Here is a 9,503-nt window from a genome sequence, read left to right as displayed (position 1 = left end):
CTTGGCTTCATTCCTCACATGACTGGGCCATTCATATTCCTGGCTAGGTTCTCTTTCAGAGAGACGGGGGAAATAGGAAAGGTGGTGGTGTCTGTCTGGAATAGGAAAGGGGGTGGAGTCTGTCTGGAATAGGAAAGGGGGTGGAGTCTGGAACAGGAAAGGGGTGGTGTCTGTCTCTATGTGAGAAGTGATCTGAGCGAGTGTGAAAGAGGACCTAGTTGATGGAGAGTGTGATGAGGCTGAAGTATTATGGGTGGAACTGCACATGGGGGGCGGTACTACGAAGGTCATCATTGGAGTTTGTTATAGGCCTTCCAGTATTAATGAGGAGGTGGAGACTCAGCTCCTCCCACAGATGGAAAGGGCTGGGACAGTGATAAGAATGGGGGATGGTAACTACACGGAAACTGACTGGAGTAATGGTTCTGCAGGAACAGTTAAAGGGCAAAAATGTATAAACCTACTACAGGACAATTGTATGGTACAGTCATAGACGCCCCAACTAGGAATAATGCTCTGCTGGATCTGTGTCATAGAGGCCCCAACTAGGAATGATGCTCTGCTGGATCTGTGTCATAGAGGCCCCAACTAGGAATGATGCTCTGCCGGACCCGGTCATCTCCAACCATGCAGATCTTATTACGAATGTCCATATAAAAGAACATCTGGGTAGCCGTGACCATAACATGATTTCATTTATTGTTAGCTGTAAACAGCGAGCACATACGGGAAAAATAAAATCGCTCAACTTTAAGAGAGCTAATTTTCCAAGGCTGAGAGCTGCTCTCCAAGACTTAGACTGGGAGGGAATATTGGCATCGATGAACACAACACAGAAATGGGAGTTCTTCACAAAGACTGTATGTGACCACACTGCACAATATATTCCCATGGGCAACAAGTATAAAAGGCTACAAATCCAACCTATGTGGCTGACGGCCAAAGTTACAAAAGCGATAGATAATAAGAAAAGAGCTTTTATTACATATAACAATGAAGGAACGCGATCATCGTTTACACATTACAAAGAATATAATTTACATGTTTCCCTCTGTACAGGGCACATCCTCTGCCAATGAAGTGTTACATTTGTTGGAATGGGATTGTGGAGCCATCAATATGAGTGAGTTCCGGGGTCAAGAATGGCTACATTTCATGTCTTCTTATCAGGTGGACTTTTCCCAGAAGGAACAAACTGGAACAGAAATATATTCGCTGTTTTTGAGGTTGGGAAAGCTCTTGGAAAAGAAATCGGCATTTTTTTGGCATATTAAAACATTCGATAAGTATGCCCGAGAGAAGATCAACCCACTTGGGTGGAGGATCCAGATCTTTCCCAACACTGAAAAAATAAGTGAGGAATTCAAGAGGGAACGAGAGGAAAGCCTACAATCATGCTCACAGCAAAAGATGTCCGGTGGCTCCGGAATATAATGAACAGATGTTATCATTGGAGAAGGATATTGGAGGTGCAGAGAGATTGTTATCTGCATTCACAACACATTCATTGTATTCTGATTTGGGGAGGAAACTTAGGGAAGGCCTAGCAGATTTGTACAAACACTTATCAACGAAAAAGGGGAATACATTTTGGGGAGATAAAACTGTTTTGGAATGGAAAGCATAAAGGTGGACTACCCCTCAATACATGAACCTCCAGAGGAGGCGCTATCGCCACACTACACAGGTCACCTGAGAACATGAACCTCCAGAGGAGGCGCTATCACCACACTACACAGGACACCTGAGAACATGAACCTCCAGAGGAGGCGCTATCACCACACTACACAGGACACCTTAGAACATGAACCTCCAGAGGAGGCGCTATCACCACACTACACAGGTCACCTGAGAACATGAACCTCCAGAGGAGGCGCTATCACCACACTGCACAGGACACCTGAGAACATGAACCTCCAGAGGAGGCGCTATCACCACACTACACAGGACACCTTAGAACATGAACCTCCAGAGGAGGCGCTATCACCACACTACACAGGACACCTTAGAACATGAACCTCCAGAGGAGGCGCTATCACCACACTACACAGGTCACCTGAGAACATGAACCTCCAGAGGAGGCGCTATCACCACACTGCACAGGACACCTGAGAACATGAACCTCCAGAGGAGGCGCTATCACCACACTACACAGGACACCTTAGAACATGAACCTCCAGAGGAGGCGCTATCACCACACTACACAGGACACCTTAGAACATGAACCTCCAGAGGAGGCGCTATCACCACACTACACAGGTCACCTGAGAACATGAACCTCCGGAGGAGGCTCTATCACCACACTACACAGGACACCTTAGAACATGAACCTCCAGAGGAGGCGCTATCACATTACGCGGGACACCTTAGAACATGAACCTCCAGAGGAGGCGCTATCACCACACTACACAGGACACCTTAGAACATGAACCTCCAGAGGAGGCGCTATCACCACACTACACAGGACACCTTAGAACATGAACGTCCAGAGGAAGCGCTACCACCCACTACACAGGTCACCTTAGAACATGAACCTCCGGAGGAGGCGCTATCACCACTCTGCACAGGACACCTTAGAACATGATCCTCCAGAGGAGGCGCTATCACCACACTACACAGGACACCTTAGAACATGAACCTCCAGAGGAGGCGCTATCACCACACTACACAGGACACCTTAGAACATGATCCTCCAGAGGAGGCGCTATCACCACACTACACAGGACACCTTAGAACATGAACCTCCAGAGGAGGCGCTATCACCACACTACACAGGACACCTTAGAACATGAACCTCCAGAGGAGGCGCTATCACCACTCTGCACAGGACACCTTAGAACATGAACCTCCAGAGGAGGCGCTATCACCACACTACGCAGGACACCTTAGAACATGAACCTCCGGAGGAGGCGCTATCACCACACTACGCAGGACACCTTAGAACATGAACCTCCGGAGGAGGCGCTATCACCACACTACACAGGACACCTTAGAACATGAACCTCCAGAGGAGGCGCTATCACCACACTACACAGGACACCTTAGAACATGAACCTCCAGAGTAGGCGCCATCACCACACTACACAGGACACCTTAGAACATGAACCTCCGGAGGAGGCCCTATCACCACACTACACAGGACACCTTAGAACATGAACCTCCAGAGGAGGCGCTATCACCACACTACACAGGACACCTTAGAACATGAACCTCCAGAGGAGGCGCTATCACCACACTACGCAGGACACCTTAGAACATGAACCTCCAGAGGAGGCGCTATCACCACACTACGCAGGACACCTTAGAACATGAACCTCCGGAGGAGGCGCTATCACCACACTACACAGGACACCTTAGAACATGAACCTCCAGAGGAGGCGCTATCACCACACTACACAGGACACCTTAGAACATGAACCTCCAGAGTAGGCGCCATCACCACACTACACAGGACACCTTAGAACATGAACCTCCGGAGGAGGCCCTATCACCACACTACACAGGACACCTTAGAACATGAACCTCCAGAGGAGGCGCTATCACCACACTACACAGGACACCTGAGAACATGAACCTCCAGAGGAGGCGCTATCACCACACTACACAGGACACCTTAGAACATGAACCTCCAGAGGAGGCGCTATCACCACACTACACAGGACACCTGAGAACATGAACCTCCAGAGGAGGCGCTATCACCACACTACACAGGACACCTTAGAACATGAACCTCCAGAGGAGGCGCTATCACCACACTACACAGGACACCTTAGCAGTATCATATTTCAATAATACACCATTGGACTCTGACTCCTCCTCTTCTCTTCAAATGTATTCTACTCCGAACAGGGGACAAGGTCACCTTAAAATAAAGCGTAATAGAAAAGGTTCTTTTGAACAACAAAATAAAAAAATGTTCTCTGGATACTCACCCCGAATCCTTACAGGAGAACACATGAGGGAGTCACGAAGTCCTATCACACGATCCTCTCTTGTAGAAGGTGCAATAGAAGGTGAGTCTGAATCTTCTTTGTCAGACTCATCCAGCACCGTAGTTTAGATTTCTTCCTTTTGGCATGCACCAGTCACATTCTGATTTGTTTAGGCCCCGAAGGGGGAGATCGTGCCAGGGGATAGAACATTACCTGACCTGAACTTAACCTCTACATTGAATATTGTCAATTTGTCCTCATATGCCTTGACCCAATTCCAAGAAAATCTCTCGTGGACTGAGCTTCTGTCTACTTCAAAATACAGATGAGTTCGCATTAGTTAAGGATTTAAAGCTTTTTGCCAGAAAACTTTCCCTAAGATGTGCTTATGGGAAATCCGGCCATGCCACCGAATCTTATGATTGGCCGCAATACTCCAGAAGATTTCAAAGCCCTCAGAGATTTGATGCTCCTGCTGGAAGAAAGCCAACCCAGTGATCTTATTGATCAACTCGATCTGGACTCACTATTGTGGGAATCGGACCAATCACCATTCGATTCCTTGACTCAATTTAAAAAGCCGTCCTCAAAGTTTACACCTTTGAGCAATTATCCTAGCATTGCTATATTCCTTTTACAAACATTGGAAGACATCAAGAACCTCTCCTATGATCAGATTTACATTGAAGGACATCAAGAACCTCTCCTACGATCAGATTTACAGTGAAAGACATCAAGAACCTCTCCTATGATCAGATTTACATTGAGAGACATTAAGAACCTCTCCTATGATCAGATTTTTCTTTGAAAGACATCAAGCACCTCTCCTATGATCAGATTTACCTTGAAAGACATCAAGAACCTCTCCTATGATCAGATTTACCTTGAAAGACATCAAGAACCTCTCCTATGATCAGATTTACCTTGAAAGACATCAAGAACCTCTCCTATGATCAGATTTACCTTGAAAGACATCAAGAACCTCTCCTATGATCAGATTTACAGTGAAAGACATCAAGAACCCCTCCTATGATCAGATTTACATTGAAAGACATCAAGAACCTCTCCTATGATCAGATTTACACTGAAATACATCAAGAACCCCCTCCTATGATCAGATTTTCACTGAAAGACATCAAGAACCTCTCCTATGATCAGATTTACAGTGAAAGACATCAAGAACCTCTCCTATGATCAGATTTACATTGAAAGACATGAAGAACCCCTCCTATGATCAGATTTACAGTGAAAGACATCAAGAACCTCTCCTATGATCAGATTTACACTAAAATACATCAAGAACCCCCTCCTATGATCAGATTTTCACTGAAAGAAATCAAGAACCCCTCCTATGATCAGATTTACAGTGAAAGACATCAAGAACCTCTCCTATGATCAGATTTACATTGAAAGACATCAAGAACCCCTCCTATGATCAGATTTACAGTGAAAGACATCAAGAACCTCTCCTATGATCAGATTTACATTGAAGGACATCAAGAACCTCTCCTATGATCAGATTTACAGTGAAGGACATCAAGAACCTCTCCTATGATCAGATTTACATTGAAAGACATCAAGAACCCCTCCTATGATCAGATTTACAGTGAAAGACATCAAGAACCTCTCCTATGATGAGATTTACACTGAAATACATCAAGAACCCCTCCTATGATCAGATTTACACTGAAAGACATCAAGAACCCCTCCTATGATCAGATTTACAGTGAAAGACATCAAGAACCTCTCCTATGATCAGATTTACATTGAAAGACATCAAGAACCCCTCCTATGATCAGATTTACAGTGAAAGACATCAAGAACCTCTCCTATGATCAGATTTACATTGAAGGACATCAAGAACCTCTCCTATGATCAGATTTACAGTGAAGGACATCAAGAACCTCTCCTATGATCAGATTTACAGTGAAAGACATCAAGAACCTCTCCTATGATCAGATTTACAGTGAAGGACATCAAGAACCCCTCCTATGATCAGATTTACATTGAAAGACATCAAGAACCTCTCCTATGATCAGATTTACATTGAGAAGCATCAAGAACCTCTCCTATGATCAGATTTACATTGAAAGACATCAAGAACCTCTCCTATGATCAGATTTACATTGGAAGACATCAAGAACCTCTCCTATGATCAGATTTACATTGGAAGACATCAAGAACCTCTCCTATGATCAGATTTACATTGAGAGACATCAAGAACCTCTCCTATGATCAGATTTACATTGAGAGACATCAAGAACCTCTCCTATGATCAGATTTACATTGAAGGACATCAAGAACCTCTCCTATGATCAGATTTACAGTGAAAGACATCAAGAACCTCTCCTATGATCAGATTTACATTGAGAGACATCAAGAACCTCTCCTATGATCAGATTTACAGTGAAAGACATCAAGAACCTCTCCTATGATCAGATTTACATTGGGAGACATCAAGAACCTCTCCTATGATCAGATTTACATTGAGAGACATCAAGAACCTCTCCTATGATCAGATTTACATTGAAAGACATCAAGAACCTCTCCTATGATCAGATTTACATTGAGAGACTTCAAGAACCTCTCCTATGATCAGATTTACATTGGAAGACATCAAGAACCTCTCCTATGATCAGATTTACATTGAGAGACATCAAGAACCTCTCCTATGATCAGATTTACATTGAGAGACATCAAGAACCTCTCCTATGATCAGATTTACATTGAAGGACATCAAAAACCTCTCCTATGATCAGATTTACATTGAAGGACATCAAGAACCTCTCCTATGATCAGATTTACATTGAGAGACATCAAGAACCTCTCCTATGATCAGATTTACATTGAAGGACATCAAGAACCTCTCCTATGATCAGATTTACATTGAGAGACATCAAGAACCTCTCCTATGATCAGATTTACAGTGAAAGACATCAAGAACCTCTCCTATGATCAGATTTACATTGGGAGACATCAAGAACTTCTCCTATGATCAGATTTACATTGAGAGACATCAAGAACCTCTCCTATGATCAGATTTACATTGAGAGACATCAAGAACCTCTCCTATGATCAGATTTACATTGAAAGACATCAAGAACCTCTCCTATGATCAGATTTACATTGAAAGACATCAAGAACCTCTCCTATGATCAGATTTACATTGAGAGACATCAAGAACCTCTCCTATGATCAGATTTACATTGAGAGACATCAAGAACCTCTCCTATGATCAGATTTACAGTGAAAGACATCAAGAACCTCTCCTATGATCAGATTTACATTGGGAGACATCAAGAACCTCTCCTATGATCAGATTTACATTGAGAGACATCAAGAACCTCTCCTATGATCAGATTTACATTGAAAGACATCAAGAACCTCTCCTATGATCAGATTTACATTGAGAGACTTCAAGAACCTCTCCTATGATCAGATTTACATTGGAAGACATCAAGAACCTCTCCTATGATCAGATTTACATTGAGAGACATCAAGAACCTCTCCTATGATCAGATTTACATTGAGAGACATCAAGAACCTCTCCTATGATCAGATTTACATTGAAGGACATCAAAAACCTCTCCTATGATCAGATTTACATTGAAGGACATCAAGAACCTCTCCTATGATCAGATTTACATTGAGAGACATCAAGAACCTCTCCTATGATCAGATTTACATTGAAGGACATCAAGAACCTCTCCTATGATCAGATTTACATTGAGAGACATCAAGAACCTCTCCTATGATCAGATTTACAGTGAAAGACATCAAGAACCTCTCCTATGATCAGATTTACATTGGGAGACATCAAGAACCTCTCCTATGATCAGATTTACATTGAGAGACATCAAGAACCTCTCCTATGATCAGATTTACATTGAGAGACATCAAGAACCTCTCCTATGATCAGATTTACATTGAAAGACATCAAGAACCTCTCCTATGATCAGATTTACATTGAAAGACATCAAGAACCTCTCCTATGATCAGATTTACATTGAGAGACATCAAGAACCTCTCCTATGATCAGATTTACATTGAGAGACATCAAGAACCTCTCCTATGATCAGATTTACATTGAAGGACATCAAGAACCTCTCCTATGATCAGATTTACAGTGAAAGACATCAAGAACCTCTCCTATGATCAGATTTACAGTGAAAGACATCAAGAACCTCTCCTATAATCAGATTTACATTGAGAGACATCAAGAACCTCTCCTATGATCAGATTTACATTGAGAGACATCAAGAACCTCTCCTATAATCAGATTTACATTGAGAGACATCAAGAACCTCTCCTATGATCAGATTTACATTGAGAGACATCAAGAACCTCTCCTATGATCAGATTTACAGTGAAAGACATCAAGAACCTCTCCTATGATCAGATTTACATTGGGAGACATCAAGAACCTCTCCTATGATCAGATTTACATTGGAAGACATGAAGAACCTCTCCTATGATCAGATTTACATTGAGAGACATCAAGAACCTCTCCTATGATCAGATTTACATTGAAAGACATCAAGAACCTCTCCTATGATCAGATTTACATTGAGAGACATCAAGAACCTCTCCTATGATCAGATTTACATTGAGAGACATCAAGAACCTCTCCTATGATCAGATTTACAGTGAAAGACATCAAGAACCTCTACTATGATCAGATTTACATTGAAGGACATCAAGAACCTCTCCTATGATCAGATTTACATTGAGAGACATCAAGAACCTCTACTATGATCAGATTTACATTGAGAAGCATCAAGAACCTCTCCTATGATCAGATTTACAGTGACAATTTGTCCTCTATGGAACAAGATGTGCCTCGCGCCCTACAGAACAATGACAACCATGAAACCATCTGACAAAGGTGGTAACGTAGTCATTATGGACAACATACATTACAAGGAAATGTGTTACAAAATTCCATCCAACAACAATTGGTATCGCTCCATCCCCTCAACTTTGATTGCAAGGTTTGTGGCAGAGTTCTATTGACAGTGCTTTAGAACAAGGTATCATCCAGAAATACATTAGAGTGAAGTTTCCTAGAACTCCTACATTCTACAGTTTACCTAAAATACACAAGGATCCAAAAAATCCTACTGGACCTCTGATAGTTTCGGGGAATGGCGGTCTAACTGAAGACTTGAGTCGTGTTATAGTCTCATACCTACAACCTCATGTGTCATCATTACCCTCATTTCTTAAGGATACCATCCATTTTTTACAAATTATCGAGGATTCCTCTGTTCCCAAAGAATCCTTGTTAGTTACCATCGATATTGAGGCCCTATACAGCTCCATTCCCCATGATCGTGGTTTAGCAGCCGTAAGACGCACTCTTTCCCAACGACCCATTCTAGACTGGCCTATAAATGATTTTGTATTGACAGGGCTAGACTACATCCTTCATCATAATGATTTTTGATCAACGGCTCCCACTTCCTCCAGGGCGTGGCCATGGGGACTTGTTGTGCCCCATCCTACGTTAATCTGTACTTGGGGGAGTGGGAGCAGTGGTTCCTCTCAGATGAGAGCCTTACTATGTACTTC

The sequence above is a fragment of the Staurois parvus genome, unplaced genomic scaffold (assembly GCF_062004578.1).
Source record: "Staurois parvus isolate SC_StPar_1 unplaced genomic scaffold, SC_StPar_1.0 ptg000494l, whole genome shotgun sequence".
NCBI lineage: Eukaryota > Metazoa > Chordata > Amphibia > Anura > Ranidae > Staurois > Staurois parvus.
The sequence above is the reverse complement of the archived record's forward strand: the minus strand, read 5'-3'. Positions refer to the sequence as shown.